Source organism: Salmo salar, chromosome ssa12 (assembly GCF_905237065.1).
Source record: "Salmo salar chromosome ssa12, Ssal_v3.1, whole genome shotgun sequence".
NCBI lineage: Eukaryota > Metazoa > Chordata > Actinopteri > Salmoniformes > Salmonidae > Salmo > Salmo salar.
This window is the reverse complement of record NC_059453.1, coordinates 285,942-300,725: the sequence shown is the minus strand read 5'-3', so window position 1 is coordinate 300,725 and position 14,784 is coordinate 285,942. Positions and strand designations below refer to the sequence as shown.

The 14,784-nt window shown below is 47.1% G+C and overlaps 1 protein-coding gene across 1 annotated transcript in view; it reads right to left on the bottom strand.

The window, feature by feature from the left end:
• The window catches only part of LOC106607567 (regulator of G-protein signaling 11), a 228,398-nt gene that overhangs the window by 76,489 nt on the left and 137,125 nt on the right, over positions 1-14,784 (bottom strand). The window lies entirely within an intron of this gene.

Below are 14,784 nucleotides of genomic sequence, written 5' to 3'. Positions count from 1 at the left end.
AGGAGTACTAGAGGTTAGTGGTTAGATACCTGGGGTAGGAGTACTAGAGGTTAGATACCTTGGGTAGGAGTCCTAGAGGTCAGAGGTTAGAGGTTAGATACCTGGGGAAGGAGTCCTAGAGGTTAGAGGTTAGATACCTGGGGTAGGAGTCCTAGAGGTTAGAGGTTAGATACCTGGGGTATGAGTACTAGAGGTTAGAGGTTAGATACCTTGGGTAGGAGACCTAGAGTTTAGAGGTTAGAGGTTAGATATCTGGGGAAGGAGTCCTAGAGGTTAGAGGTTAGATACCTGGGGTAGGACTACTACAGGTTAGATAACTGGGGTAGGAGTACTAGAGGTTAGAGGTTAGATACCTGGGGTAGGAGTCCTAGAGGTTAGAGGTTAGATACCTGGGGTAGGAGTCCTAGAGGTTAGAGGTTAGATACCTGGGGTAGGAGTCCTAGAGGTTAGAGGTTAGATACCTGCGGTAGGAGTCCAGGGATCAGAGGTTAGATAGCTGGGGTAGGAGTCCTAGAGGTTAGAGGTTAGATACCTGGGGTAGTAGTACTAGAGGTCAGAGGTTAGAGGTTAGATACCTGGGGTAGTAGTCCTAGAGGTTAGAGGTTAGATACCTGGGGTAGGAGTCCTAGAGGTTAGAGGTTAGATACCTGGGGTAGGAGTACTAGAGGTTAGAGGTTAGAAACCTGGGGTAGGAGAACTAGAGGTTAGATACCTGGGGGAGGAGTACTAGAGGTTAGAGGTTAGATACCTGGGGTAGAAGTACTAGAGGTTAGATACCTGGGGTAGGAGTCCTAGAGGTCAGAGGTTAGCCTGTTAGGGCTAGGGGGCAGCATTTGCACGTCTGGATAAAAAAAATGTACCCGATTTAATCTGGTTACTAATCCTACCCAGTAACTAGAATATGCATATACTTATTATATATGGATAGAAAACACTCTAAAGTTTCTAAAACTGTTTGAATGGTGTCTGTGAGTATAACAGAACTCATTTGGCAGGCAAAACCCTGAGACATTTTCTGACAGGAAGTGAATACCTGATGTGTTGTATTACCTTTAAACCTATCCCATTGAAAAACACAGGGGCTGAGGAATATTTTGGCACTTCCTATTGCTTCCACTAGATGTCACCAGCCTTTACAAAGTGTTTTGAGTCTTCTGGAGGGAGATCTGACCGAACAAGAGCCATGGAACGATGATGTCCCATTAGACACCTGGCGCGAGTTCATGTTGGGTACCCTCGTTCCAATACGTTATAAAAGAGTATGCATTCGTCCACCTTGAATATTATTCATGTTCTGGTTAAAAAGGCCCTAATGATTTATGCTATACAACGTTTGACATGTTTGAACGAACGTAAATATATTTTTCCCCTCGTTCATGACGAGAAGTCCGGCTGGCTTAGATCATGTGCTAACAAGACGGAGATTTTTGGACATAAATGATGAGCTTTTTTGAACAAAACTACATTCGTTATGGACCTGTGATACCTGGAAGTGACATCTGATGAAGAGAATCAAAGGTAATGGATTATTTACATAGTATTTTCGATTTTAGATCTCCCCAACATGACGTCTAGTCTGTATCGCAACGTGTATTTTTCTGGGCGCAGTGCTCAGATTATTGCAAAGTGTGATTTCCCAGTAAGGTTATTTTTAAATCTGGCAAGTTGATTGCGTTCAAGAGATGTAAATCTATAATTCTTTAAATGACAATATAATATTTTACCAATGTTTTCTAATTTTAATTATTTAATTTGTGACGCTGACTTGACTGCCGGTTATTGGAGGGAAACGATTTCCTCAACATCAATGCCATAGTAAAACGCTGTTTTTGTATATAAATATGAACTTGATAGAACTAAAAATGCATGCATTGTCTAACATAATGTCCTAGGAGTGTCATCTGATGGAGATTGTAAAAGGTTAGTGCATCATTTTAGCTGGTTTTATGGTTTTGGTGACCCTGTCTTTGACTTGACAAAACATTACACACAACTCTTGTAAATGTACTGTCCTAACATACTCTAAATTTATGCTTTCGCCGTAAAACCTTTTTGAAATCGTAAAACGTGGTTAGATTAAGGAGATGTTTATCTTTCAAAGGGTGTAAAATAGTTGTATGTTTGAAAAATTTGAATTTTGACATTTATTTGGATTCAAATTTGCCGCTCTTGAAATGCACCTGCTGTTGATGGAGTGCACCACGGGTGGCACGCTAGCGTCCCACCTAGCCCATAGAGGTTAAAGGTTAGATACCTGGCGAAGGAGTCCTAGAGGTTAGAGGTTAGATACTTGGGGTAGGAGTACTAGAGGTTAGATACCTGGGGTAGGAGTACTAGAGGTTAGAGGTTAGATACCTGGGGTAGGAGTCCTAGAGGTTAGACTTTAGATACCTGGGGTAGGAGTACTAGAGGGTAGATACCTGGGGTCGGACTACTAGAGCTTAGAGGTTAGATACGTGGGGTAGGAGTCCTAGAGTTTAGACATTAGATACCTGGGGTAGGAGTCCTAGAGGTAGAGGTTAGATACCTGGGGTAGGAGAACTAGAGGTTATATGTTAGATACCTGGGGTAGGAGTCCTAGAGGTTAGAGATTAGATACCTGGGGTAGGAGTACTAGAGGTTAGAGGTTAGATGTTAGATACCTGGGGTAGGAGTACTAGAGGTTAGAGATTAGATACCTGGGGAAGGAGTCCTAGAGGTTAGAGGTTAGAGGTTAGATACCTGGGGTAGGAGTACTAGAGGTTAGAGGTTAGATACCTGGGGTAGGAGAACTAGAGGTTAGATACCTGGGGTAGGAGTCCTAGAGGTTAGAGGTTAAATACCTGGGGTAAGAGTACAAGAGAGGTTATAGGTTAGATACCTGGTGTTGGAGTCCTAGAGGTTAGAGGTTAGATACCTGGGGTAGGAGTCCTAGAGGTTAGAGCCTAGAGGTTAGATACCTGGGGTAGGAGTCCTAGAGGTTAGAGGTTAGATACCTGGGGTAGGAGTCCTAGAGGTTTGAGGTTAGATACCTGGGGTAGGAGAACTAGAGGTTAGAGGTTAGATACCTGGGGTAGGAGCACTAGAGGTTAGAGGTTAGATACCTGGGGTTCGGGTCCTAGAGGTTAGAGGTTAGATACCTGGGGTAGGAGTCCTAGAGGTTAGATGTTAGATACCTGGGGTAGGAGTACTAGAGGTTAGAGGTTAGAAACCTGGGGTAGGAGAACTAGAGGTTAGATACCTGGGGTAGGAGTACTAGAGGTTAGAGGTTAGATACCTGGGGTAGAAGTACTAGAGGTTAGATACCTGGGGTAGGAGTCCTAGAGGTCAGAGGTTAGAGGTTAGATACCTGGCGAAAGAGTCCTAGAGGTTAGAGGTTAGATACCTGGGGTAGGAGTACTAAAGGTTAGATACCTGGGGTAGGAGTACTAGAGGTTAGAGGTTAGATACCTGGGGTAGGAGTCCTAGAGGTTAGACTTTAGATACCTGGCGTAGGAGTACTAGAGGGTAGATACCTGGGGTCGGACTACTAGAGCTTAGAGGTTAGATACGTGGGGTAGGAGTCCTAGAGTTTAGACATTAGATACCTGGGGTAGGAGTCCTAGAGGTAGAGGTTAGATACCTGGGGTAGGAGAACTAGAGGTTAGTTGTTAGATACCTGGGGTAGGAGTCCTAGAGGTTAGATATTAGATACCTGGGGTAGGAGTACTAGAGGTTAGAGGTTAGATGTTAGATACCTGGGGTAGGAGTACTAGAGGTTAGAGATTAGATACCTGGGGAAGGAGTCCTAGAGGTTAGAGTTTAGAGGTTAGATACCTGGGGTAGGAGTACTAGAGGTTAGAGATTAGATACCTGGGGAAGGAGTCCTAGAGGTTAGAGTTTAGAGGTTAGATACCTGAGGTCGGAGTCCTAGAGGTTAGAGGTTAGATACCTGGGGTAGGAGTCTTAGAGGTTAGAGGTTAGATACCTGGGGCAGGAGTCCTAGAGGTTAGAGGTTAGAGGTTAGATACCTGGGGTAGGAGTCCTAGAGGTTAGAGGTTAGATACCTGGGGTAGGAGTCCTAGAGGTTAGAGGTTAGATACCTGGGGTAAGAGTCCTAGAGGTTAGATACCTGGGGTAGGAGTCCTAGAGGTTAGCGGTTAGGGGTTAGATAGCTGGGGTAGGAGTACTAATGTTCAGAGGTTAGAGTTTAGATACCTGGGGTAGGATTCCTAGAGGTTAGAGGTTAGATACCTGGGGTAGGAGTCCTAGAGGTTAGAGGTTAGATACCTGGGGTAAGAGTCCTAGAGGTTAGATACCTGGGGTAGGAGTACTAGAGGTTAGAGGTTAGATACCTGGGGTAGGAGTACTAGAGGTTCGAGGTTAGAGGTTAGATACCTGGGGTAGGAGTCCTAGAGGTTAGAGGTTAGATACCTGGGGTAGGAGTCCTAGAGGTTAGAGGTTAGATACCTGGGGTAGGAGTCCTAGAGCTTAGAGGTTAGATACCTGGGGTAGGAGTCCTAGAGGTTAGAGGTTAGATACCTGGGGTGGGAGTCCTAGAGGTCAGAGGTTAGATAGCTGGGGTAGGACTCCCTAGAGGTTAGAGGTTAGATACCTGGGGTAGTAGTACTAGAGGTCAGAGGTTAGAGGTTAGATACCTGGGGTAGGAGTCCTAGAGGTTAGAGGTTAGATACCTGGGGTAAGAGTCCTAGAGGTTAGATTCCTGGGGTAGGAGTACTAGAGGTTAGAGGTTAGAAACCTGGAGTAGGAGTACTAGAGGTTAGATACCTGGGGTAGGAGTACTATAGGTTAGTGGTTAGATACCTGGGGTAGGAGTACTAGAGGTTAGATACCTTGGGTAGGAGTCATAGAGGTCAGAGGTTAGAGGTTAGATACCTGGGGAAGGAGTACTAGAGGTTAAATACCTGGGGTAGGAGTACTAGAGGTTAGAGGTTAGAGGTTAGAAATCTGGGGTAGGAGTTCTAGAGGTTAGAGGTTAGATACGTGGGGTAGGAGTACTAGAGGTTAGAGGTTAGATACCTGGGGTAGGAGTCCTAGTGGTTAGAGGTTAGATACCTGGGGTAGAAGTTCTAGAGGTCAGAGGTTAGATAGCTGGGGTAGGAGTCCTAGAGGTTAGAGGTTAGATACCTGGGGTAGGTGTACTAGAGGTCAGAGGTTAGAGGTTAGACACCTGGGGTAGGAGTCCTAGAGTTTAGAGGTTAGAGGTTAGATACCTGGGGAAGGAGTCCTAGAGGTTAGAGGTTAGATACCTGGGGTAGGACTACTACAGGTTAGATAACTGGGGTAGGAGTACTAGAGGTTAGAGGTTAGATACCTGGGGTAGGAGTCCTAGAGGTTAGAGGTTAGATACCTGGGGTAGGAGTACTAGAGGTTAGAGGTTAGAGGTTAGATACCTTGGGTAGGAGTCCTAGAGGTTAGAGGTTAGATACCTGGGGTAGGAGTCCTAGAGGTTAGAGGTTAGATACCTGGGGTAGGAGTACTAGAGGTTAGAGATTAGAAACCTGGGGTAGGAGTACTAGAGGTTAGATACCTGGGGTATGGGTACTAGAGGTTAGAGGTTAGATACCTGGGGCAGGAGTCCTAGAGGTTAGAGGTTAGAGGTTAGATTCCTGGGGTAGAAGTACTAGAGGTTAGAGGTTGGATACCTGGGGTAGGAGAACTAGAGGTTAGATACCTGGGGTAGGAGTCCTAGAGGTTAGAGGTTAAATACCTGGGGTAAGAGTTCAAGAGAGGTTATAGGTTAGATACCTGGTGTTGGAGTCCTAGAGGTTAGAGGTTAGATACCTGGGGTAGGAGTCCTAGAGGTTAGAGCCTAGAGGTTAGATACCTGGGGTAGGAGTCCTAGAGGTTAGAGGTTAGATACCTGGGGTAGGAGTCCTAGAGGTTAGAGGTTAGATACATGGGGTAGGAGCCCTAGAGGTTAGAGGTTAGATACCTGGGGTAGGAGTACTAGAGGTTAGAGGTTAGATGTTAGATACCTGGGGTAGGAGTACTAGAGGTTAGAGATTAGATACCTGGGAAAGGAGTCCTAGAGGTTAGAGGTTAGAGGTTAGATACCTGGGGTAGGAGTACTAGAGTTCAGAGGTTAGAGGTTAGATACCTGAGGTAGGAGTCCTAGAGGTTAGAGGTTAGATACCTGGGGTAGGAGTTCTAGAGGTTAGAGGTTAGAGGTTAGATACCTGGGGCAGGAGTCCTAGAGGTTAGAGGTTAGAGGTTAGAAACCTGGGGTAGGAGTCCTAGAGGTTAGCGGTTAGGGGTTAGATAGCAGGGGTAGGAGTACTAGAGTTCAGAGGTTAGAGGTTAGATACCTGGGGTAGGAGTCCTAAAGGTCAGAGGTTAGATAGCTGGGGTAGGAGTCCTAGAGGTTAGAGGTTAGATACCTGGGGTAGTAGTACTAGAGGTCAGAGGTTAGAGGTTAGATACCTGGGGTAGTAGTCCTAGAGGTTAGAGGTTAGATACCTGGGGTAGGAGAACTAGAGGTTAGATACCTGGGGTAGGAGTACTAGAGGTTAGAGGTTAGATACCTGGGGTAGAAGTACTAGAGGTTAGATACCTGGGGTAGGAGTCCTAGAGGTCAGAGGTTAGAGGTTAGATACCTGGCGAAAGAGTCCTAGAGGTTAGAGGTTAGATACCTGGGGTAGGAGTACTAAAGGTTAGATACCTGGGGTAGGAGTACTAGAGGTTAGAGGTTAGATACCTGGGGTAGGAGTCCTAGAGGTTAGACTTTAGATACCTGGCGTAGGAGTACTAGAGGGTAGATACCTGGGGTCGGACTACTAGAGCTTAGAGGTTAGATACGTGGGGTAGGGAGTCCTAGAGTTTAGACATTAGATACCTGGGGTAGGAGTCCTAGAGGTAGAGGTTAGATACCTGGGGTAGGAGAACTAGAGGTTAGTTGTTAGATACCTGGGGTAGGAGTCCTAGAGGTTAGATATTAGATACCTGGGGTAGGAGTACTAGAGGTTAGAGGTTAGATGTTAGATACCTGGGGTAGGAGTACTAGAGGTTAGAGATTAGATACCTGGGGAAGGAGTCCTAGAGGTTAGAGTTTAGAGGTTAGATACCTGGGGTAGGAGTACTAGAGGTTAGAGATTAGATACCTGGGGAAGGAGTCCTAGAGGTTAGAGTTTAGAGGTTAGATACCTGAGGTCGGAGTCCTAGAGGTTAGAGGTTAGATACCTGGGGTAGGAGTCTTAGAGGTTAGAGGTTAGATACCTGGGGCAGGAGTCCTAGAGGTTAGAGGTTAGAGGTTAGATACCTGGGGTAGGAGTCCTAGAGGTTAGAGGTTAGATACCTGGGGTAGGAGTCCTAGAGGTTAGAGGTTAGATACCTGGGGTAAGAGTCCTAGAGGTTAGATACCTGGGGTAGGAGTCCTAGAGGTTAGCGGTTAGGGGTTAGATAGCTGGGGTAGGAGTACTAATGTTCAGAGGTTAGAGTTTAGATACCTGGGGTAGGATTCCTAGAGGTTAGAGGTTAGATACCTGGGGTAGGAGTCCTAGAGGTTAGAGGTTAGATACCTGGGGTAAGAGTCCTAGAGGTTAGATACCTGGGGTAGGAGTACTAGAGGTTAGAGGTTAGATACCTGGGGTAGGAGTACTAGAGGTTCGAGGTTAGAGGTTAGATACCTGGGGTAGGAGTCCTAGAGGTTAGAGGTTAGATACCTGGGGTAGGAGTCCTAGAGGTTAGAGGTTAGATACCTGGGGTAGGAGTCCTAGAGCTTAGAGGTTAGATACCTGGGGTAGGAGTCCTAGAGGTTAGAGGTTAGATACCTGGGGTGGGAGTCCTAGAGGTCAGAGGTTAGATAGCTGGGGTAGGACTCCTAGAGGTTAGAGGTTAGATACCTGGGGTAGTAGTACTAGAGGTCAGAGGTTAGAGGTTAGATACCTGGGGTAGGAGTCCTAGAGGTTAGAGGTTAGATACCTGGGGTAAGAGTCCTAGAGGTTAGATTCCTGGGGTAGGAGTACTAGAGGTTAGAGGTTAGAAACCTGGAGTAGGAGTACTAGAGGTTAGATACCTGGGGTAGGAGTACTATAGGTTAGTGGTTAGATACCTGGGGTAGGAGTACTAGAGGTTAGATACCTTGGGTAGGAGTCATAGAGGTCAGAGGTTAGAGGTTAGATACCTGGGGAAGGAGTACTAGAGGTTAAATACCTGGGGTAGGAGTACTAGAGGTTAGAGGTTAGAGGTTAGAAATCTGGGGTAGGAGTTCTAGAGGTTAGAGGTTAGATACGTGGGGTAGGAGTACTAGAGGTTAGAGGTTAGATACCTGGGGTAGGAGTCCTAGTGGTTAGAGGTTAGATACCTGGGGTAGAAGTTCTAGAGGTCAGAGGTTAGATAGCTGGGGTAGGAGTCCTAGAGGTTAGAGGTTAGATACCTGGGGTAGGTGTACTAGAGGTCAGAGGTTAGAGGTTAGACACCTGGGGTAGGAGTCCTAGAGTTTAGAGGTTAGAGGTTAGATACCTGGGGAAGGAGTCCTAGAGGTTAGAGGTTAGATACCTGGGGTAGGACTACTACAGGTTAGATAACTGGGGTAGGAGTACTAGAGGTTAGAGGTTAGATACCTGGGGTAGGAGTCCTAGAGGTTAGAGGTTAGATACCTGGGGTAGGAGTACTAGAGGTTAGAGGTTAGAGGTTAGATACCTTGGGTAGGAGTCCTAGAGGTTAGAGGTTAGATACCTGGGGTAGGAGTCCTAGAGGTTAGAGGTTAGATACCTGGGGTAGGAGTACTAGAGGTTAGAGATTAGAAACCTGGGGTAGGAGTACTAGAGGTTAGATACCTGGGGTATGGGTACTAGAGGTTAGAGGTTAGATACCTGGGGCAGGAGTCCTAGAGGTTAGAGGTTAGAGGTTAGATTCCTGGGGTAGAAGTACTAGAGGTTAGAGGTTAGATACCTGGGGTAGGAGAACTAGAGGTTAGATACCTGGGGTAGGAGTCCTAGAGGTTAGAGGTTAAATACCTGGGGTAAGAGTTCAAGAGAGGTTATAGGTTAGATACCTGGTGTTGGAGTCCTAGAGGTTAGAGGTTAGATACCTGGGGTAGGAGTCCTAGAGGTTAGAGCCTAGAGGTTAGATACCTGGGGTAGGAGTCCTAGAGGTTAGAGGTTAGATACCTGGGGTAGGAGTCCTAGAGGTTAGAGGTTAGATACATGGGGTAGGAGCCCTAGAGGTTAGAGGTTAGATACCTGGGGTAGGAGTACTAGAGGTTAGAGGTTAGATGTTAGATACCTGGGGTAGGAGTACTAGAGGTTAGAGATTAGATACCTGGGAAAGGAGTCCTAGAGGTTAGAGGTTAGAGGTTAGATACCTGGGGTAGGAGTACTAGAGTTCAGAGGTTAGAGGTTAGATACCTGAGGTAGGAGTCCTAGAGGTTAGAGGTTAGATACCTGGGGTAGGAGTTCTAGAGGTTAGAGGTTAGAGGTTAGATACCTGGGGCAGGAGTCCTAGAGGTTAGAGGTTAGAGGTTAGAAACCTGGGGTAGGAGTCCTAGAGGTTAGCGGTTAGGGGTTAGATAGCAGGGGTAGGAGTACTAGAGTTCAGAGGTTAGAGGTTAGATACCTGGGGTAGGGAGTCCTAAAGGTCAGAGGTTAGATAGCTGGGGTAGGAGTCCTAGAGGTTAGAGGTTAGATACCTGGGGTAGTAGTACTAGAGGTCAGAGGTTAGAGGTTAGATACCTGGGGTAGTAGTCCTAGAGGTTAGAGGTTAGATACCTGGGGTAAGAGTCCTAGAGGTTAGATACCTGGGGTAGGGAGTACTAGAGGTTAGAGGTTAGATACCTGGGGTAGGGAGTACTAGAGGTTGGAGGTTAGAGGTTAGATACCTGGGGTAGGAGTCCTAGAGGTTAGATACCTGGTGTAGGAGTCCTAGAGGTTAGAGGTTAGATACCTGGGGTAGGAGTCCTAGAGGTTAGAGGTTAGATACCTGGGGTAGGAGTCCTAGAGGTTAGAGGTTAGATACCTGGGGTAGGAGTCCTAGAGGTCAGAGGTTAGATAGCTGGGGTAGGAGTCCTAGAGGTTAGAGGTTAGATACCTGGGGTAGTAGTACTAGAGGTCAGAGGTTAGAGGTTAGATACCTGGGGTAGTAGTCCTAAAGGTTAGAGGTTAGATACTTGGGGTAGGAGTACTAGAGGTTAGAGGTTAGATACCTGGGGTAGGAGTCCTAGAGGTTAGAGGTTAGATACCTGGGGTAGGCGTCCAAGAGGTTAGAGGTTAGATATCTGGGGTAGGAGTCCTAGAGGTTAGAGGTTAGATACCTGGGGTAGGAGTACTAGAGGTTAGAGGTTAGAAACCTGGGGTAGGAGTACTAGAGGTTAGATACCTGGGGTAGGAGTACTAGAGGTTAGAGTTTAGATACCTGGAGTAGGAGTACTAGAGGTTAAATACCTGGGGTAGGAGTCCTAGAGGTCAGAGGTTAGAGGTTAGATACCTGGGGAAGGAGTCCTAGAGGTTAGAGGTTAGATACCTGGGGTAGGAGTACTAGAGGTTAGATACCAGGGGTAGGAGTCCTAGAGGTTAGAGGTTAGATACCTGGGGTAGGAGTCCTAGAGGTTAGATACCTGGGGTAGGAGTCCTAGAGGTTAGAGGTTAGATACCTGGGGTAGGAGTCCTAGAGGTTAGAGGTTAGATACCTGGGGTAGGAGTCCTAGAGGTTAGAGGTTAGATACCTGGGGTAGGAGTCCTAGAGGTTAGAGGTTAGATACCTGGGGTAAGAGTCCTAGAGGTTAGATACCTGGGGTAGGAGTACTAGAGGTTAGAGGTTAGATACCTGGGGTAGGAGTACTAGAGGTTCGAGGTTAGAGGTTAGATACCTGGGGTAGGAGTCCTAGAGGTTAGAGGTTAGATACCTGGGGTAGGAGTCCTAGAGGTTAGAGGTTAGATACCTGGGGTAGGAGTCCTAGAGCTTAGAGGTTAGATACCTGGGGTAGGAGTCCTAGAGGTTAGAGGTTAGATACCTGGGGTGGGAGTCCTAGAGGTCAGAGGTTAGATAGCTGGGGTAGGACTCCTAGAGGTTAGAGGTTAGATACCTGGGGTAGTAGTACTAGAGGTCAGAGGTTAGAGGTTAGATACCTGGGGTAGGAGTACCAGAGGTTAGAGGTTAGATACCTGGGGTAGGAGTCTTAGAGGTTAGATACCTGGGGTAGGAGTCCTAGAGGTTAGAGGTTAGATACCTGGGGTAGGAGTCCTAGAGGTTAGAGGTTAGATACCTGGTGTAGGAGTCCTAGAGGTCAGAGGTTAGATAGCTGGGGTAGGAGTCCTAGAGGTTAGAGGTTAGATACATGGGGTAGGAGTCCTAGAGCTTAGAGGTTAGATACCTGGGGTAGGAGTCCTAGAGGTTAGAGGTTAGATTCCTGGGGTAGGAGTACTAGAGGTTAGAGGTTAGAAACCTGGAGTAGGAGTACTAGAGGTTAGATACCTGGGGTAGGAGTACTATAGGTTAGTGGTTAGATACCTGGGGTAGGAGTACTAGAGGTCAGAGGTTAGAGGTTAGATACCTGGGGAAGGAGTCCTAGAGGTTAGAGGTTAGATACCTGGGGTAGGAGTACTAGAGGTTAAATACCTGGGGTAGGAGTACTAGAGGTTAGAGGTTAGAGGTTAGAAATCTGGGGTAGGAGTTCTAGAGGTTAGAGGTTAGATACGTGGGGTAGGAGTACTAGAGGTTAGAGGTTAGATACCTGGGGTAGGAGTCCTAGTGGTTAGAGGTTAGATACCTGGGGTAGAAGTTCTAGAGGTCAGAGGTTAGATAGCTGGGGTAGGAGTCCTAGAGGTTAGAGGTTAGATACCTGGGGTAGGTGTACTAGAGGTCAGAGGTTAGAGGTTAGACACCTGGGGTAGGAGTCCTAGAGTTTAGAGGTTAGAGGTTAGATACCTGGGGAAGGAGTCCTAGAGGTTAGAGGTTAGATACATGGGGAGTAGTACTAGAGGTTAGAGGTTAGATACCTGGGGTAGTAGTCCTAGAGGTTAGAGGTTAGATACCTGGGGTAGGAGTACTAGAGGTTAGAGGTTAGATACCTGGGGTAGGAGTCCTAGAGGTTAGAGGTTAGATACCTGGGGTAGGAGTCCTAGAGGTTAGAGGTTAGATACCTGGGGTAGGAGTCCTAGAGGTTAGAGGTTAGATTCCTGGGGTAGGAGTACTAGAGGTTAGAGGTTAGAAACCTGGAGTAGGAGTACTAGAGGTTAGATACCTGGGGTAGGAGTACTATAGGTTAGTGGTTAGATACCTGGGGTAGGAGTACTAGAGGTCAGAGGTTAGAGGTTAGATACCTGGGGAAGGAGTCCTAGAGGTTAGAGGTTAGATACCTGGGGTAGGAGTACTAGAGGTTAAATACCTGGGGTAGGAGTACTAGAGGTTAGAGGTTAGAGGTTAGAAATCTGGGGTAGGAGTTCTAGAGGTTAGAGGTTAGATACGTGGGGTAGGAGTACTAGAGGTTAGAGGTTAGATACCTGGGGTAGGAGTCCTAGTGGTTAGAGGTTAGATACCTGGGGTAGAAGTTCTAGAGGTCAGAGGTTAGATAGCTGGGGTAGGAGTCCTAGAGGTTAGAGGTTAGATACCTGGGGTAGGTGTACTAGAGGTCAGAGGTTAGAGGTTAGACACCTGGGGTAGGAGTCCTAGAGTTTAGAGGTTAGAGGTTAGATACCTGGGGAAGGAGTCCTAGAGGTTAGAGGTTAGATACCTGGGGTAGGACTACTACAGGTTAGATAACTGGGGTAGGAGTACTAGAGGTTAGAGGTTAGATACCTGGGGTAGGAGTCCTAGAGGTTAGAGGTTAGATACCTGGGGTAGGAGTCCTAGAGGTTAGAGGTTAGATACCTGGGGTAGGAGTCCTAGAGGTTAGAGGTTAGATACCTCGGGTAAGAGTCCTAGAGGTCAGAGGTTAGATAGCTGGGGTAGGAGTCCTAGAGGTTAGAGGTTAGATACATGGGGTAGTAGTACTAGACGTCAGAGGTTAGAGGTCAGATACCTGGGGTAGTAGTCCTAGAGGTTAGAGGTTAGATACCTGGGGTAGGAGTACTAGAGGTTAGATACCTGGGGTAGGAGTACTAGAGGTTAGAGGTTAGAGGTTAGATACCTTGGGTAGGAGTCCTAGAGGTTAGAGGTTAGATACCTGGGGTAGGAGTCCTAGAGGTTAGAGGTTAGATACCTGGGGTAGGAGTACTAGAGGTTAGAGATTAGAAACCTGGGGTAGGAGTACTAGAGGTTAGATACCTGGGGTAGGGGTACTAGAGGTTAGAGGTTAGATACCTGGGGCAGGAGTCCTAGAGGTTAGAGGTTAGAGGTTAGATTCCTGGGGTAGAAGTACTAGAGGTTAGAGGTTAGATACCTGGGGTAGGAGAACTAGAGGTTAGATACCTGGGGTAGGAGTCCTAGAGGTTAGAGGTTAAATACCTGGGGTAAGAGTTCAAGAGAGGTTATAGGTTAGATACCTGGTGTTGGAGTCCTAGAGGTTAGAGGTTAGATACCTGGGGTAGGAGTCCTAGAGGTTAGAGCCTAGAGGTTAGATACCTGGGGTAGGAGTCCTAGAGGTTAGAGGTTAGATACCTGGGGTAGGAGTCCTAGAGGTTAGAGGTTAGATACATGGGGTAGGAGTCCTAGAGGTTAGAGGTTAGATACCTGGGGTAGGAGTACTAGAGATTAGAGGTTAGATGTTAGATACCTGGGGTAGGAGTACTAGAGGTTAGAGATTAGATACCTGGGAAAGGAGTCCTAGAGGTTAGAGGTTAGAGGTTAGATACCTGGGGTAGGAGTACTAGAGTTCAGAGGTTAGAGGTTAGATACCTGAGGTAGGAGTCCTAGAGGTTAGAGGTTAGATACCTAGGGTAGGAGTTCTAGAGGTTAGAGGTTAGAGGTTAGATACCTGGGGCAGGAGTCCTAGAGGTTAGAGGTTAGAAACCTGGGGTAGGAGTCCTAGAGGTTAGCGGTTAGGGGTTAGATAGCAGGGGTAGGAGTACTAGAGTTCAGAGGTTAGAGGTTAGATACCTGGGGTAGGAGTCCTAGAGGTCAGAGGTTAGATAGCTGGGGTAGGAGTCCTAGAGGTTAGAGGTTAGATACCTGGGGTAGTAGTACTAGAGGTCAGAGGTTAGAGGTTAGATACCTGGGGTAGTAGTCCTAGAGGTTAGAGGTTAGATACCTGGGGTAAGAGTCCTAGAGGTTAGATACCTGGGGTAGGAGTACTAGAGGTTAGAGGTTAGATACCTGGGGTAGGAGTACTAGAGGTTGGAGGTTAGAGGTTAGATACCTGGGGTAGGAGTCCTAGAGGTTAGATACCTGGTGTAGGAGTCCTAGAGGTTAGAGGTTAGATACCTGGGGTAGGAGTCCTAGAGGTTAGAGGTTAGATACCTGGGGTAGGAGTCCTAGAGGTTAGAGGTTAGATACCTGGGGTAGGAGTCCTAGAGGTCAGAGGTTAGATAGCTGGGGTAGGAGTCCTAGAGGTTAGAGGTTAGATACCTGGGGTAGTAGTACTAGAGGTCAGAGGTTAGAGGTTAGATACCTGGGGTAGTAGTCCTAGAGGTTAGAGGTTAGATACTTGGGGTAGGAGTACTAGAGGTTAGAGGTTAGATACCTGGGGTAGGAGTCCTAGAGGTTAGAGGTTAGATACCTGGGGTAGGCGTCCAAGAGGTTAGAGGTTAGATACCTGGGGTAGGAGTACTAGAGGTTAGAGGTTAGAAACCTGGGGTAGGAGTACTAGAGGTTAGATACCTGGGGTAGGAGTACTAGAGGTTAGAGTTTAGATACCTGGAGTAGGAGTACTAGAGGTTAAATACCTGGGGTAGGAGTCCTAGAGGTCAGAGGTTAGAGGTTAGATACCTGGGG